The sequence below is a fragment of the Epargyreus clarus genome, unplaced genomic scaffold (assembly GCF_041222505.1).
Source record: "Epargyreus clarus isolate Ecla_fem2 unplaced genomic scaffold, WU_Ecla_fem_2.2 ptg000027l, whole genome shotgun sequence".
Classification (NCBI taxonomy): Eukaryota; Metazoa; Arthropoda; class Insecta; order Lepidoptera; family Hesperiidae; genus Epargyreus; species Epargyreus clarus.
In genome coordinates, this window is record NW_027332234.1 from 7,711,570 (window position 1) to 7,730,269 (window position 18,700).

General features: G+C 35.1%; 1 protein-coding gene across 2 annotated transcripts in view; it reads right to left on the reverse strand.

Annotated features, from left to right (window-relative positions):
* Positions 1-18,700, reverse strand: part of LOC140753806 (uncharacterized) — a 185,324-nt gene that overhangs the window by 82,468 nt on the left and 84,156 nt on the right. Inside the window, exon 1 of one of the 2 annotated variants that reach the window (XM_073088595.1) lies at positions 3,716-4,076. The exons of the other annotated variant lie outside the window; for it this stretch is intronic. The gene's annotated coding sequence lies outside the window, so the exon portion shown is untranslated. Of the gene's footprint in view, positions 1-3,715; positions 4,077-18,700 lie in introns of those variants that run through there. 2 annotated transcript variants of the gene reach the window in all.

Below are 18,700 nucleotides of genomic sequence, written 5' to 3' on the forward strand. Positions count from 1 at the left end.
TTACAATCACGTATGGTAAAGAGTTCTCCGCAGTTTTACTAATTTGTAATTCAAATAATATCGCAACCAATCAGGACTTATCGGAATGTGAAATGCGAATGCGTTCTTTTATTGATATGATCTTTTTAAGTAACAGTAACGTGTTTATTGTATAAGACTTATTCATTCGGTTCTTTCTTTTTTTCTTTCTTTGATTATATTTCTTTTTCTGTTTAGTGCATGCCTATTTTTTATTTAATTCAAGAGTTTTTTGGCGTTACTTTCTGATAATGAATATTTATTTTCATCGTCTTTTTTTAGATCTTCATGTTTTTCTTTAGTTCATATAATTTATATTTTTTTCCTTTAATTGATAATGAGCCCATCATTTTTACATTATTTTATTATTATTAGTTCTTCCTTTATTAATTCACAAATAATTCTTCCAGTTTTTCAATTTTCTAAGAAGCTACTCTATAAAACCCACAGAAATGCAATGCGGTAGGAATATTTCATTTGAGTGTAGTAAAAATTATATTGAGAGAAATAAAGGTTCCCATATGTTTCAATTAATTAATATGTACTTTTATAAAACTATATGTTGGAATTCTGTACTATATAAATAAACATCTGAACACAATAACAAAGTTATGCACTTTATACAGCTCATATTTAAGTACCTAATATCAAGAAAAAATGTACAAATGATAACTTTTTATAATTTACGGTTGTGGACTAATAAATCCTATTTATTGCAGTGTTCTTATTATATTCACACGTGAGTAAACATCAGTGCATCAGACTTGAACACCCACACGCGGACACGTGAAGCCTTACCACAGTAACCCTATTTACTGTAAACTAAGTACAGCATATGCCCTATATTCGCAACTCAATACTCATACAATACGAGGAAATCATACTCTGAAAATCTATTGCGATAAATATGAATTAGATTGCAGATTTGCTATTTCGTGTGCATTTTCGTGGAATTGATTGACGTACTTATTAATCTTACGTGAATGTAAAATTACGCATAGAAGGTGGTATAGTCCTCGCCAAACTGCTAGTCCGCTCTGAAGTTGTTGCGAGCAGGTGTGGTGATACAATTTGCTATGGCGACGCGATTCATTTCTATATTCAGAGCGGACTAGAAAGGAGGAGACTATATATAAAGTATGGTTCGATTGGGGAGATACCACCACTTCATCTATTTCCAGTACCTCTTGCGTTTCCATGGAAGGACGTGTATACAAGCTTATAAGGCAACTATTATTCAGTTCTCAGTTGTAGGAACACACTTAGTCGCTTCGCTAAAACCTCTGTCCTCTATGGGGTTGATAAGAGTGCATGGATACCATTCATAATCAGGTGGACTTACTTTAAATTTTATGAAAGCCCAAAATTGAATTTTTCCTACATAAGAGGTTACGACGATTGACTACTGAATGATTCCAGTGATCCCATAATACGCATAATATAATTTATATAATCCTTCAGTTAGTGACGTCATGTCTATATTGATTGTACGAGTTTTAAGGTTATATATCACACGTCATACTAGTGTCTAATTGTGTAACGCACTCGTAATCCTTGTTATGGGAATTGGCTTCAGGTTAACTTTGTTGTGTCGATTATGTAAGTACTGTATGTATTGTCATGAATAATTGTTATAAGATCGTAATAGATGCGCTAGATAATAAGTGTCTTAAAACATCTTAAGAAAGTATTAAGAGACGCTGAATATATTTATCTGAACAAAATAATAAAAACAAATCAAGTTTTACAAGAGTTTCATTGATAGAAAGTGTTGACCCGGCGTACCGGTAAAATAGAGCACGCTAGCCTACTTAAATTTCAGCAAGGCTTTATATAGTTAACAAATAATAATCAGAAAAAAATAAACCAATATAACTAGTGAAGTAGAAAAGTAGAAAAAATGTAAGAACAGGGGCTTTTATTAAGCATTTTCTAGCGAAATTAACAGTGTTTTGTAGAGATGACGTTACCATCAGTCGTGATATTTTACCACGATAAAGCGTCTTCAATAAGCAACGAAAGTGAAACGAAGAATGGGCTGTAACAAGTGTCATGTTGGTAATGAGGTTATAATCAGATCTTCCGGTGTATCCGATTGGACCGGAGTAGTAGAAAGTAGGAATGGCGGTTCTTTCCGAAAAATATCGATTCTTGAATCAATTCGATTCGAAGTGTAATAAATCGATTCCAAATAATCGAGGCTCAAATAATCGACTCTCCAAAAATCGATATTCGATTATTTCAGCTAAAAAGGACAAGGATAGCGAATAAAAAGGTCATCAGGACCAAAGAAGCACTGAAATACGTATCCGTCAGCAAAAAATGTCTAATACATATTCAACCTAATTCGAATAGATCGACTTTCGATTTTCTAGGATGAAAGATCGATTCACTGAATCCAACCATTACTGGAGATTGATTAAAATAATCGATCTTTTGGCCCAAAATATCGATTAAACGATCTCAGATCCATCCCTAGTAGAAAGCGTTAGAACAGGCCCTGCAAGCCATTCCGGATGTGCCCAGGATGGTAATCAGAAAAAGAATTACTACCATCAACGCGATATTTCCTGTTGTATACATCGCAGAGAGACGGCTATGAAATATTTTATGGAAATAGGAAAAATGGGATAATTATGTTAAATGAAACAGGTTTGAAAAGGAAGTAAGGCGCAAGCAAAACAGTAATGAAACTTTGAATAAATTCACGGTTTTCAATTTCGCTAAATTTGTGTCACTCAGTTTAATCATAGCCTTATAGGCAGCATATAATTATTTAATTTTAATAATTCTGTAAATGTTGAAATCATATTAAAGTAGCAATGTTACGATACATGGTAAATGTAGTCCATTACCTACGCCAAAAAGGGTAATAGACCTACTTGAAGCCGATTACAGATATGTATCTCTAAAAAAATAAGTTACTAAGTCTTTAAATGAGATTGTAGTATACCTAACACTGCTGTTATGAGTTTCTAGTAGGCAGATATTATTGGATTTCGATCTATAATAGACAAAAAATGAATAGAAAAGAAGGCGATAGGCGTCACAGAGGCCGCTACAAACGACGTTGAAAACTCTACCTCTACGGCAACTTATTCCGACTTATATGTTAACATACTAATATCTACATATACTATACAAGCTTATTGACGAAACATCTGTATTTATGGTAACCTTTTGCCTTTCGTACCGGTTTCATCTCGTGCAACTCGAATTGCATGTTTCGATTAACTTTTTATGCTATCGGTATGGTACGTACATAGAAACTTGTATGTAAGTACATCACCAGTTGTCGCTTTGGTTGACCGTATAATGAAATGTAATTTGAAGTTAAAAGATCATTTGGAACTTTGATGGGCTTGTTTGATAGTTTTGTTAATATGTAGGTTGTACACTCAAATACGCTTTATAAACCCTTTCGAGTCAAATGTCTTTTTACTTATTACCTTTTAGCATTATGGAATGGAAATTAGTTAAAACCAAATCAGTGTGTGCTCTACGTAGTTGTACAAATAACAAGTGGGTTAAACCCATGTTCAATAAAAGAAATAGAAACTAAGAGACTTGTTAAGAATATAAAGTTTATCTTAAAATAACGGATTCCGCAAGACTTGGACAATTGAGGCCAAAGAGACTCACCACCCGAGAAACCACAAATTATTATTACTGTGTAAAATATTAAGTTACTATTTACCGTGAGTTACGGAACATAGCCAAAACTTGGAGACTGATTTGTCAATCTCACCAAGAGCTATTTTCACGTCGATGAAATAGTCACTCACACACAACCAACGGCTTTACAGCTCGCCGCGATCGTTGCACGCAATACAAAACAAAAAATAACACGGTTCCAGCACTGAGTCAAAGTCGAAACGATATATCGAGTTCTCTTCGAGTATTTCACACACCACAACAAAACAGTTAATAATCGAAAGAATCACTCAAAATAAACCTCCCGTTAAATTCGACGCGGAAAAGTTTGTTGACAGATAGCTTGTGCAGACAAACAGGAGAGATGTACTCGCCGCGCTCGCGCACACAGCAGTGTGAAGTCGGCCGCGGTCAGGCCACGCTCGGCAATCTTCGACTAGAATCGGATTCATTCGGTTGGAATGCGCGGCACGCAAGCTCAAGCTCAGCCAGAGGCTACGTTGCGAGTACGGCCTGTAGGTACGTTTCGATCTACGTGGCGCCTACCTCGCTTCGCATACACCAAATATAATTAAATTGCAACGATCGCCATGTCGGCCTATAATATACACTTGCCTAAGATCAGGTTCTGTCCAAAGTCGGCATTAAGTCAACGGGAAAGTACAGTTAGGTGCAGGCGCGGGAATGCGTGAGCGAGGTCACGGAACTAGTTGTAAATGACAAGTCTTCCAAAGAAGAACACATTTCTGCTCGAATTAAAATCCACTATGAAACTTCCTTACCAATGTTTGACACAAATCTTGTCAAAATGCTATGTGGAACGACTGCAAATGGAGGAATGTGTGAGCGATCACGAAACTAGTTGTGAATGACAAATCTTCCAAAGAAGAACACATTTCTGGCCAAATTAAAAATCATTTAACAAAATCACTCCATATATAAGGGCTTACAAAAAAAGAAACTTACAAATTTAACGTCCTTAATTACCTGCTTAATAGTAGAGACACATACCTGGCTTCTAATTTATTATAATCCAGAATAGATTTCTGCATATTAGTCGTATATGTAAATTTTATAGGCTTTATTCGTTGAAATAGGTTGCCCTGAGTGATATTGAAATTTGGCCGTTGCGTTACCTGCCGAATGCGGATCCACAAGTTTTGCGGGTCATTGACGCATCAACGCCCACTCGAATCCTGATCAAAATTCCACTTCCAGTGTCCTAATCCAGTATAACAGAATTACAATTACACTCATTTTATGACTTTGGTTTTACGAGCAAATAATTGTTTCCTCAGAAATATGCTTTATTTAAACATAACCGAAATATTTGCGAACACGTGCGTTAGCCGCCTTTACATCTATTCAAAAAATTCTCTGATGCCTCCGCTTTGTACACAAAAAACAATTGTTTACTGAGGCGATCCAAAAAAAATTACAACGGTCTATAAATCTTTAGCGTAGGGATGACGATTTGAGATCGACTAACCAAAGAATCTATTTTAAGACTAAAATGTAAATTTTTAAATCGATAGTTATACCTAACGGGCGTTAGCAATGAATCGACCCAGTGAATCAAACTCAGATGTGTACTACGAAATTTTGTAAAATTACATAATTTTACATTTACATTTTTCGTCTTCATCTTTATTTCTGCTTAATACGAAAGACGGCTTGCTTACCTTTTGTTGTTTCGCCGAGGTATTCCCAAGGCAGAAAATAAGGCAAAGATTGATACTTCTAAAGTTCTATTATTCTGTGTTCAATTCGAATCGATTTAAAATCGATAATTCCCGGGAAAGAGTCGCCATCCCTACTTTAGCGCACACGTGTCTCTCTCGGGCTTGTGTCTTGGCTTGTGTTCCTGACCTTAGTGATGTCAATATGTCCTAACAATAATCCCTTCTTAGAACTAAATCAGGCTGCGCTATAACAGCGGTGCATAATGGCTCTGCAGTGGAATTAAATACGTACAATACAACGGATGTTGCGTGGACAGAGCTCAACCGAGAATAATCAGAACAGACGAACTTCCGTTGCACATTATTTCACGTAAATATACGTTACGGTTCCCAGGAGCAATATACCTGGACAAAGGTAGAATAGAAATGAATTAAAATACTAATGCTTTATAAATAAAATTGAGATATTTTTTACGATTTAATTCTGTTACGGATATATGAACTCGTTGCGTAGTTTCATATTAATTTTACCAATTTAAAATGATGGCCATCTAAATTGAGATTATTCTGCTAATTAGAGGAATTAATTTAATTGCCATTGTGTCCAATTTGTTAAAAAAAGTTTTTTTTTCACAATAAAATATATTTGGAGCGAAAATTATGTAGAGACAATTAAATTAAAAGACAAAATATTAATTATAGAATAGTATCTTCGTATTAAAGAATGCAGCATATTTTTCCAAGAAAAATAATTAGTTGATTGCTTGTTCCTTTTTAAGGCCATAAACGTATGCAACTAGGATCTATCAGTATCATCAAACAATATGACCTTATTGAGTGAATTGCTGTAACTGCGTGGATTGTACAGACTAACGAAGATACAACGTGACTTCTCGCAACCTGTTCGGAGACCTTCACATGAGTCGTATGTTTAGTTTCTATGGGAATTGATTTAGCCTCCAAGTTGTTGCGTTGAGGCAATGTACGCGGCGTAATGGCAACCGCACAAGGGCGACAAGTTGTGTCAAGATGGGTGTGGTGTTTGTACTAGTTTTCTGATGAGTTTACACACTTCTTTTTGATATGAATTACATCATAGATTTACTATTATTCCACCGGTAGGTATGGTTACTCCTCATAATGAAATAAAACGAAACGAAATGAAATATATTTATTTTGTATAGGCCAACGGCGGTACTTACAAATTGTCAGTTACAATATTTTTCTTATACTACTACTGGATCGGAACGCGTCCTGTACTGAGAAGATACGTTAAGATACTCAGTGGGTTTGTCTTTTTTTAATGATAATTATTCTCTTTTTTTAAATGCCCTCATTTTTACATATAATTAATAAAGCACTAGCTCCAGTATCTTGCTTTACATTTATCTAGTAGAAGTTTGTTCAGCAAGAGATACACTTGCTGAACACACAAGCTATAATTTGACATTTTCTTAATTTACTAAAAATTTTGTTATTGATCAGTCCCTGTTTTATCATCAATATAATCAGAAATTTTATAATAAGCTTGATTTGATTTTTGGCTCAGTTTGATTTTGATTATGGCTTTAAATGTATTGTATATACATTATGCGTGTCACACCGTTTTACAAATTTATTAATGGTTTTCCTTACAAACGTTAGGGTTTCATATATGTATTGGGATATAACAGTTAGAATATGATGGCCTGATTTGTGGTATGATCCATATGTGGTCTGAAGTTGGCCACAAAGGCTTTGCTACCCCTAAGGTCTGAGTTGAAACACGTCGGATAAGCATGTCTCTCTTACCACAGTTTAACGATTCAAAGCAACAAAGTAGCTCTCAACTTTTTATATAACCTTTAATAACTCAACAAACAAAGCCTAAAGCAACTAAGGGGAATAAAGAAGTTATTCACACAACGGCACTTGAGTTACAATCCTAACTTATGCGTCACACGATGTTAAAACGACACTCAGATCAGGAATTCAAGTTGGATTAAGATAGAAATAACTCATTTATTTCTTATATCACAGTAAAATAAGCGAATGAATAAGTTAAGCATTGGTTATACATTATACATAGTACATGCAATGACATTTTATACTATTATATAGGTAATAGATCTATGAGTACATGTAATTGTTTTTTTTGCTCAAATTTAACGAACTCACTTCGTGCTTCTTCATAGGTTTATTGATTTTTTGCATTGAAATCATACATTAGTAAAGATTACAAACTCCTAACAAGAAAATGTACCCAGTTTTGAGAATTGAAATAGTTGCGTAAAAAAGTTTTGCCACGTCTCCGTGCTAAAATGTCCCTACAATATTTGAAATAATTATTTATTTATTATGTAAATTACGCAGTATTAGTTATTTATTCGTAAATTTTCTCTAAAAATGTTTTTATTTGTCAAGAATTCAAAAAAAGAACTTACTAATAAGCCGTTTGTGACTTCATTCAATTTCAAGGCGGCTAAGTATCTTTACTAATCTATGACATACATATATATGTTGTCATTGGGTTCGTACACATTGTAAATTGGCTATATTTTATATTATCTATTATTGAAATAGTAAACGAGCATGCACTCCACCCGATGGTGTTTATTGCTGTCTAATACATCTGCAACCAATTACACATAGAACAGGAGATCTACCTCAAGCCTCGCAGATACGTCACTCCTACTAACTAAGATGGTCGCCTTATATATACATATAAGTCAGCCATTGTATATTGTCTTGTTCATGTGCGGTTCTCTGTACATGTAAACATCAATACAATCTTGTTAAGCTGATTTAAAAATGTATTATTCATGTTTTAACCAGCCTCTCACCCCGCGGCTCTACCGACTCTACTTTATCGGTTATCTCTACTATGCAAATTAAATCGTGATTTTGAGATCATGTCATGTTAGTACTCTAAACTGCGTAACGATTTATTGAAATAATTCATAAAAAGATTTACGCAATGTTCATTGATATTTTTTTATTTGCACAATTATAGTATAGTATAATAATAGAATACTTAAGTATAATAAAATTAAGTAGTACAAATTATTTGTACCTACTGTAGCTATTAAAGTACATAACGTCATACATTAAGTTCAACGAGAGAACACTTCAAAACTTTGCTAATCCTTGATTTGAATCATAATTTTAAAATAAAGTGTACAGTAAAAACATTTTAATAAAAAATATATATTTATCATATTTGATCGCAAATTTGCAAATAATCTGCGTTCTATATTAACAGTTGAACCATCAACTTTGTAACGTCATTTTATATGAATGAATGCTCTACCTATATATTTTAAGTGAAGGCACACTCAATAAACACGTTTGACTATGCTCTCATATATCACGAGAAATCTGTTGTTTTCACGTCAACCTGCTACAGATTAGTGAGATTTATGAAAGAAAGTTGTGTTACTCATTATGTCAAATGTGACAGATCGGGGCCTTTGGTGAAATTTTGACATTTGTTCCATTCCAAATTTCAACATTGGTCCAAATCGATTGATTACTAAGTTGACGATAATTTCAGACTCCGGAAATGTGTTCAAAAGCTAAGATACTCTAAAGTATTAAGAAATATAATTATTAAGATATATCAAGAATTTATTAATGGAGTTGGGAGTCGTGATTGTTAGTCAGCTTTTGGTTGAGGTCTGACTCAAATGTGAGTCATCGCCGGTTGCACCGGTAACGAAAGCTTCGACAACCTCTGACGTTGTCTCGAAAAACTCTCAAAGAATTCTATTGTGAGCGCCGCACAATTTATAACTCTAGTAGCATAATAGCAATGATAGTATTGTTGCTGTATGAATCACTTAAACAAAATGTGTATATGTGAATTGTTTTTGTCGTCATCCTCAATATTTTAAAGCTCTAGTGTTATCCCCTCATTGAATATACCAAAGAGCTTAAGTATAATGAGACATAGAGAGGACATTGTCAACATTTTCATGCAAAACTTTTCACGCTAATATTATTTCGGATTGATTTATAGTAGAAATATATTTCAAATCGAATTACCACAAATTACTACGTACTATATTACAGTTAAATATTTTAACACATCATAATCATACATCTAAAATGTTGGTTTGATTCGGAAATCTTCGGTATTCGGAATCTATCAATAAATGATCTACCTTACATACCTAAACATTTACACACCTACATACCTAAATAACAATTACACGATTAAAAATAGCCTTAAAAATAAAATTAAACGGACAACCCTTTCCCTTTTTGGCTACACTGATTCAGATATAAGACACCAACTTATTGACGTCATGTGAAGGAGTTAGGTAGTTTAGCTAAAGATTGTATTGGCAACCTTGAAAAGATTTTCTTTAGTTTTAATACAAATAATAATAAAATTCTAAAGCAAACATCGAAATCATCAAGCCTTAGATTCGAAACCGGAATGGAGCGTCAAAATTCGTATCACTACGATATCGATAGCCTAGTTCATGCACCATTAGCAAAATTAAAACCTATTAATCACATTCATTACTTTCTTGAGAAAACAAAAACAGATATTATATAACTCTTATGCATTACAGTCGAAGAATAGGATAACTATCAGAAAAAGTCTACACGCAACCCCGTAACAGGTGCTAAAACGGCAGGTATTTGTGAAAAATCGCGTGTGCGAGTACAAAAAGCGGATCGGCGCCTCTGCGAGTGAAATCGCGCGTGTAGAAAGCAGAACTGGGGGGGGGATAGTGGTCGCAGCACACGCACCTCGATGTGTGTACAGATGTGGGTGGGTCATGGGCTACGATTGACATCGTTAACAACTTAGAGGATGTTGGATGTGGATATATTTTTAGAGTATGTTTATTAGGTCATACTCTGTACAAGTGCGGATTCGTAGCCTTCATCTACCATTTAGAAGGTATGGAGAATTCTAAGATATGCAGATTTTTTTTGCCATGTTTTCGAAGTAGAGCAAATGCTAATACGTACGTTAGTTCTAAAACAAATACCTTAATAAGTTGCGAATCGAAGGCCGGACCTCTACAACTCAAGACTAAAATTAGACTAACATTATTTGTAAATACATAGGTGAATGATTCCCTCGGAAGATTTAATTAACTTAACGAAGTAAATTGGCTAGTTTTTTTATATTTTAAGAATCTTTAGAGTCGGCCAGCAATGCAATGATATTTTGTTTTGTCTTGTCTATTATAAGGATAAATAGATCCGAAAAACTACCATTTCTTTACGTTCTTCAAACAACTGTTTTGTAATAAGATCAAATGAATCTATTTCAATCTCGCGTAAAAAGAACGGTTAGCAATTATTCTTCTTATTTCAATCCTTCCTTATTACGCAGTTTAAAGTATAAAACAGTAAACCAGAGATGTGTTACGCAGACAATATGGACCGGTTTATCAAAATCCGTTCAGAAAAGTGTCTAGTTACGAAACGTAACTTAATAGTAGCAGGCTGCTTGCTCGAAAGCAAACAGTGATAGTCTAGTGATTTGATTCCGCTTCTCAATTTAGGGGACCGGGATTCTAATTCCACGCACCACTGATTTTTCAAAGTTGTGTGTGTTAAACATTTATTATACACTTGTTATTACAATGCCATGATAGCCTAATGGTTAAGAAACTCCGCCTCTTGATCGAGGGGTCCGAGGTTCAAATCCCAGACACGCACCTCTGATTTCCCAAATTTATGTATGTATTACAAATTATTATTTAAACGGTGAAGCGTAACATGGCGAAGAAACCTGCTTACCTGAGAAGTATGAAAAAAAAATGTTTTTCAAAGGTATATGAAGTCTACCAATTCACACTTGGCCAGCGCGGTGGATTATAGCCTAATCCTTCTCATTCTGAGAGCAGACCCGTGCCCAGCAGTGGGACAGTAATGAGTTGACGATGATGATGGTTACAGTGAAGCAAAACATCCTGCCCGCCTTTTGAAAAAAGATTTTAAAAGTTAGGTCTACCAATCCTTACTTGGTCAGCGCGCTAGATTAAGGTTCAAATCCGTCTTACTTTGCGAGGAAACTCGTGTCCAGCAGAGGTACAGTAATGGATTAACGACTTGCTCAAAACCCATCAGATATGAACGTTATGTCAACATGATCATAAATTTTAAACTGAAGACATTATACCGTTGGTTATTCCGAAAAAAGCCTCGACACGTGTTATGTAATTATTTAACCTTTAGAGAGTCAAAATGTCAGTTTTCACCGTTATCCCACTAACGAGTTTTATTACACACTAAAATATGATGTGTATATTATGAACAGGTCTTAATGTGTTTTAAAGAAGACAAAAGTTCATATATAGTATAGGTAGTAGTTATTAATTATTTATTAAATTTAAAAAGAAAGTGTAGTCTAGCGGTGTATGCGAAGACTTATATCATTGATTTATTCATCAGCGCCCCTAGCGGACTGTATCAGAACTGATTGGAAATCTATGGGAAATGCGTAAACAAATACAAAAACAGTCATTTTTGTAGATACGTAACAACTTATAATAATGGTACTGCTCTTAAATCAAAATAGCATAATTTTAATCTATTCAATTAAGCTGATAGTACAAAAATACTTACATAATTAAACAAGTACTTCAAAGTGAAACACACATATAAAGTCCACAATTAAAAGTGACAGAGAGGACGACTCTACATTCATTTTTTTCCACATGATGGCAAGTGGTTACTGCCGCCCATGGACATCTGTAATCAACCCCAGATAGGTTAGATATTCCTGAGGTCGGACACAGATGCGCCGCTACCCCTCAGGACTAAGCTGGAACGCCTCGGAAAAATACGTCTCCCTTACCACCCTTCAAACGAAAACACAGCAGCGTTTAACACTGCTGTTATGAAGCAGAAATACTTATACGTATGGTCCGGAATCGAAACACAAAGAGTTCTACCACCTTCAATTCAAGTAAAATATATTTTATTATGAATATAGAATCTACTTCCGAAGCCCTATACGTTGTACACTAGAGATTTCTACGGTTTTAGCAGCTTCTAGGAAAAATGTTATCTAACTAAAATACAAATTCTATTACGGTTGACATGGTACGTAAGTGCTCGAGATTCTTACATAAACACATGCAACTATAATTGACCAGTAACGTTATTAAGCAAAGTAGGTTAGGTACCCGATATTTACATAACGTGACTTATACTCGTAGTTCCCGAAAAGTTGCAAACCCACTTTAAACCCACTTAAAACTGGGTAAAATATAAGTGGTTCAACAGTCATCAAAATGTTTACATTAGCATATTTTTAAGCAAGTCACATCACCTCGTAAACTTGTCTCTAAATGGAAATGTCTCAGTTTTGATCTAGAATAAGATGTTTATTCTTGTTTGACGAAATTATATGATGTCTGGTGACTCCACAAAAACGGTGAAATTATACCACCTGAAGTGTTAATACTTTAGTTAACACCAAATTCCCGAATGTTTAAAACAGAACTGAACAACGGTCACGTACGTGTTCGTATAAAGGTGGTAGAACCCTTTGTTCGACTCCAGCGGCACCACCGCCATACCTAATTCTGCTTCATAACAGTGTTAAGCGCAGTGTTAAGCAGTGATAAGCGCTGCTGTGTTCTGGTTTACAGGGTGTGGTAAGGGAGACATACTTTTTCGAGGCGTTCCAGCTTAGTTCTCAGGGGTAGCTGCGCACCTATGGCCGGTATCAGGTACGAACGATCAGGTGGACTGCATGCTCGTCTGCTACTCCTATATTACAAAAAGACGTACCTAAAAGCAAAATTATAACATTCTTTAACACTACTTAGGATCTTAGATGAATATAAATCTACTTACCTACCTACTTCTAAAAATGGCTTAACTTTTACATTATACTACAAACCGTTACGGTGAAATCCACATAAATGCATACCCTCAATAATTATTATCCTTATTCAGCCGAAAGCAAATTAGCAATGAAATGTGATAGCTTTTAAAGGTGATAAAAGTCATTGCGGTTTCATTGTAGCGGAGCCAACACCATGTCTATTTTGAACTTATAACAACAGTATTACTAAACTTAACTTTTCTGTTATAGCTTGGTGCTGTTTAGGCTTAGTTATTTAGTTATTATGGAATAAATTTTGATAATGATAGCCTTTATTAACAATTTTATTCATTACATTTAATTTTTTCACGTTACATTTTACATATAATTTATTTTAAATATTTGTAAAACCAAATAATTTTAGAAATTAATTTTTAACTGGTGATTTAACAGTTTAATAGAAAGCGGTGAATTATGTTTTGGTGCATTACATAAAAAGGTTATTATGATACAAATTAGAATAAAGGAAAATAATCAAGGATTTACTCGCTAAATATAATTATCCTCAATACATGTTGAGAACATTGAAAACAACTAATTAATTTATCCTGGAAATATTAAAATCTGACAAGATTATAAACTGTTCATGCTCACATTACGAAAGCAAGCCATGAACATAAGCACGCAGTATTTATATTTCTTACGTCTCTACCAATCGTATTAACATTTACTTAGCTTCGTTCCTACATAACCGTATTTTCATATGTAACATCTGTGCAGTTCAATTTCCATATGTACTTCTTAGGGTGCCCGCACACCCCGAACTCAGGCGGACCCGGACGCGGGCAAACGCCGTCGGGATCGCGGACGAGTGCTATTAGCGTACCCGTGGTCCCGACAAAAGGCGTCCAGAGGAACACCGTGGGGTTTTAGCCGGTAGGAGTCCGGCATATCCTCTCCGCTACCCCCGCAGCTGAGAGGATCCCATGAAGGGTATCCCCACAAAAAAAGGGTGCCCGATTGTCATCGGTCTATGGTAAAATCAACTTCGATCTTCAATCAATACGAGGATTGTTACCATACTAATCAAATGTCATTTATCTATCACCAATTCTTAAGTCGATCGATGTCAAATTCAATCGAACGGATCAGACGAGGATGAACATTGGATCAGTTTCCTCCCTTGAATACATTTTAGAAGATACAGTCACACATGGAGATCCAATAATAAACTTAATTATCGAACGACGATTTTCACGTAACCGATTGCTCGTCGATGCCCTTGATCAACAATCGATTCGTGTGTGAGCCCCCTTACATTACTATACGAGCGTGGCCTGGATTTACTCAGTAGCACAGCATTAACGATAACAATAAATTATTACGTATTCTCCTGTACCCATTGAAAACGACATGATAAATATTTGATGCAAAACTGACTCCTATTTCGTGTAGTGTAGTTTCAGATTACAATATGAAAATTTGTCAATTCACACATAATATTAGCATGCGTCTAGTGAACCGTACGTAATAATTTACAAGTGCGTTTGAAATTCTGAATTTAGCTACTCTCGCACCGTATGAATAGAAAATAATAAATATAAAGAAAAAAAACAGACGTGCTACCTGATGGAAAGTAGTCAAAGTCGCCTATGGACATTTGCAACACTAGAGGAGTTGCCAATGAATCGCCGGCTTTGAAAGAGATATTTTTGCACCCTTTTTGAAGAGCCTCATGTCATAGCACTCCGGGAAAGCCTCAGGAGGAAGATCATTCCACATGTTGCACGTTCGTGGCAAGAGCCTAATTAATAAAGTGAATTGATATCTCCATTATGTTACATGTTGTACAAATAGTTTGATGGTTGTCGAACTTGCCTCCGGAGCCTATTTCTGCCTAATAACAGCAGTGTTGAGCGCTGCTGTGCTCCGGTTTGCATGGTGACATAATATGTGACATGTGTTTGAAATATAATCCGAGGGATTCCAACTTAGTCCTCAGGAATAGCAACGTATCTGTGATTCACGTCAGGAATACTTGCTGAATGCAGTTCTATGACAAGAATACTTTTATTTAGTGTCTCTTTGTGGCTCAGATTCTTTTTAAGTGGTAAGCTCTTTAGTGGCTTTTTTATTTAGGTACACTCATTTATTTCTAACAAAATCAAGCAAATAAGCAGGCAATTTTTTATGTTAAATTGCAAATAGGTGTATAAATCTTCATTTTTATCTCACACAGCTATGCAGGATTCTTAAGCTAATATAACTAACGCATAATTGTGAGAAGAATCTTAAACTAATATAAGAGACGCGGATATATTGTTAGAAACCTACGAAATGCGTTAGAGCGCGTGGTATGTCCGCTCCGGAAGTGGAGAATGGACGTTGGTTGAAAGTATTTTAACCAATACTCATCGGGAATGCTCAATGTCTGCTGTAATATATTATTACATTACACTGAGGAAATGAAACTTTCAAGAAAGATTTAAGGAAAATACAATAATATATCGTGACGGCCCACCGTATACCAACTGACCGTAATACGTGTAATTTTTCTTTTAAATAAAGCGAGTCTCTCATATATTCCCATTACTGAGCACAGGTCTCCTCGAAGACTGTTGAGACACTGACTAAGTGCAGTAGACTTCACATACCTTTGAGAACATTTTTTTAAAAGAACAGGCGTGTAGATTTCCACATGATGTTTTCCCTCATCGTTATGGCAAGGGATAATTAACTTTTAAAAAATCAAAAGTTGCCTGGGATTCGAACAGGGGGGTTACTACCATCTCTTAAAACAATATTATTTGACTCATACTTTTACTTCTTTTTGCAAGAAATTTAACTTTTTAAGCAAAATATGACAGTTTTAGTTGGTTTTATACAATGAATAAGCGAAAAATTAATAAGGGTTTAAGTTTGTTCAACTGTGTATGACAGAATATTTTACTGTTTTAAGGAGGAAATAAAACTTTCCTGAACTATGATGGTTTTTAAAAGATGGTGGTAGGACCCCAGAAGTTCTAGAGCGACAATGACCACTTGCCGTCATACGAACTTCAAACTCGTTTGCTATTTCAGACTTACAAGAAATAGATATCTCAATAGTTGCTGCAAATAGCATTCGATTGAATTAATTCGCTACTTTGCTAATCTGTGCAATCTATAATCTGTATATGGAGGCACAGAGTATAAAGAATGTTGGTACGCCGTTTGAACTCACACGCAGATCATTTAAGAATTCTAATCACGATAGTCTCAGCACATTCACACTTAAACACCGTGTTCCAACCGCCATCTTGATTTAGAAATATTCTTACTATTGTTGGTTTATCTTTCGCACCATCAAACCATAATATTTTACTCCTGTTACGTACAAATATGTACAACAAATTTTCTAATTTGCTTCTTGAATTGTATTTTAACTGTAAGTTGTAGACAATTTTAACTAATAATTATAATTAATTTATCGCGACTAAAGTAATCAGAACACTTTATTTTGCTTAAAACTACGAGTTTTAAAACTTGAGACTTCAATACTATATTTTTAATTCGTATGTACAGGGTGCCCCGAAAATAGTGGAAAAAAAATTAAGCTCGTGTAGTACACGGCTTAATATTGATGATCAATTTACTACTAGTAAGAAATTATTATAAAAAAGACCGGCTGTAAAGTTATTTACCGAATAGAGAAGTGACATACTTTACACTCCCATACTTTAGACAACTTCAACGACACCTCACATTTTAAAATCCGTCACACAGTTTACGCTGTAGAACGAAAGAATATGACATACATATTACATATTACATGAAGGTGGTAGAACCCTTTGTGGTTCGACTCCGGCGGCACCACCGCCACACCTATTTCTACCTAATAACAGCAGTGTTAGGCGCTGCTGTGTTCCGGTTTGAAGGGTGTGGTAAGGGAGACAGACTTTTCCAAGGCGTTCCAGCTTAGTCCTCAGGGGTAGCGGCGCATCTGTGGCCGACCTCAGGTAAGAATATCTATCCTATCTGGGGTTGATTACAGATGTCCATGGGCGGCAGTAGCCACTTACCATCAGGTGGACTGCATGTTCGTCTGCTACTCTTATATTATAAAAAAAAAAAAACATATTACATACATACGTTCAAATAACATTACCCACCGCAGTGGAGTAAAAATGTAAATAACATGACGAGTAGTTACTAGTTTGTCTCCATTTGTCTATTTATGGAACCCTCGGTATATTATGTTCAAGTGCGTGCAATAAAATATTATATGCACATGATATCAAAGACATGCATAATCGATACATGTAAGATGTTAATAGAAGCACAAATGAGAAACGGAAATATAAAACAGGATACTTCTATAGACACCTATTTATGAAGCCGATAGTATTGAATCTTTATTGCGATTATATCTAATGAGTATAGTAACTTTGTTGTTTTCCGACATATGTACGTACAGTCATCTTCAAAAGTAGACAATAAGGATTCAAAAATACTTATCCAACCAATCGTTCATAAATAACTGAATACTCGTAGCGTCATAATTAGATGAACACTAACGCGTCAAAGTAACTGTACCCTTACCATGTGTTTTTACGTTTTGACAAATATGACTGTTTTGGTATTTGTTTACGTATTTGCCCATACAAAAATAAATCAGCGCCTGTAGCGGATTGTATCAGAACTATAGTGTCAATAACGTAACATTAAATTTCTAAATTGACAAAATGTCGCTTTATATTTTGTCTCTCTTTTGTGCGCACATGTGAGGCAGACAAAAAGACTTAAGCACTTACTTATTGTTACGTTTACTCAATCTACTAAAGCAAACGGAACCGAATAATTGATTGAGTAAACGTAACGTAAAATTGTGGGATGTTTTGAAAACTCATGGTAAGGGTACTGAACATGATATATACAATAGCGAACGTTACTATTCGATATGTCATTATTCAGCTACTTCTGACACTGACTGCATGCTTGCTACTTCTTGATTATGAAAAAGCTAGCTGACCCGGCAAACGATGTGTTGCCATATAAATAAAAAATATTAAGGGTGAGCAACCCTTATCACTAAGGGGTATGAAAAATAGATAGTACAGACTTATTGAATATGCATATAAAATTTGGTGAAAATCGGTAAAGCCGTTTCGGAGGAGTACGGTAACTAACATTGTGACACGAGAATTTTATATATAGGACTAGCTTTCGCCCGCGGCTTCGCCCGCGTTTAAAAGAAAATAATAACACATACTACTAACATACATAAAACTGAAAATTCGTACCTTCATTGGAATGACAGTGGCGCCATCTGGCGAAATTCTGAAACCTTCGTGGGCTCATGGAAAACAACTTTGCTAAAGATCATCACTTGATCAAATGCATAGTTTACGTTTCAATCCTGACTAATATCGATTAAAATAATCGACTTTTTGATCTTAAACATCGATTCTCCGATTAATCGATCTTAGATCGCCATCCCTAGTTCCCGTGGGATTTCCGGGATAAAAACTATCCTATGTCCTTTCTCGAGTTTTAGACTATCTTTGTACAAAATTTCATTAAA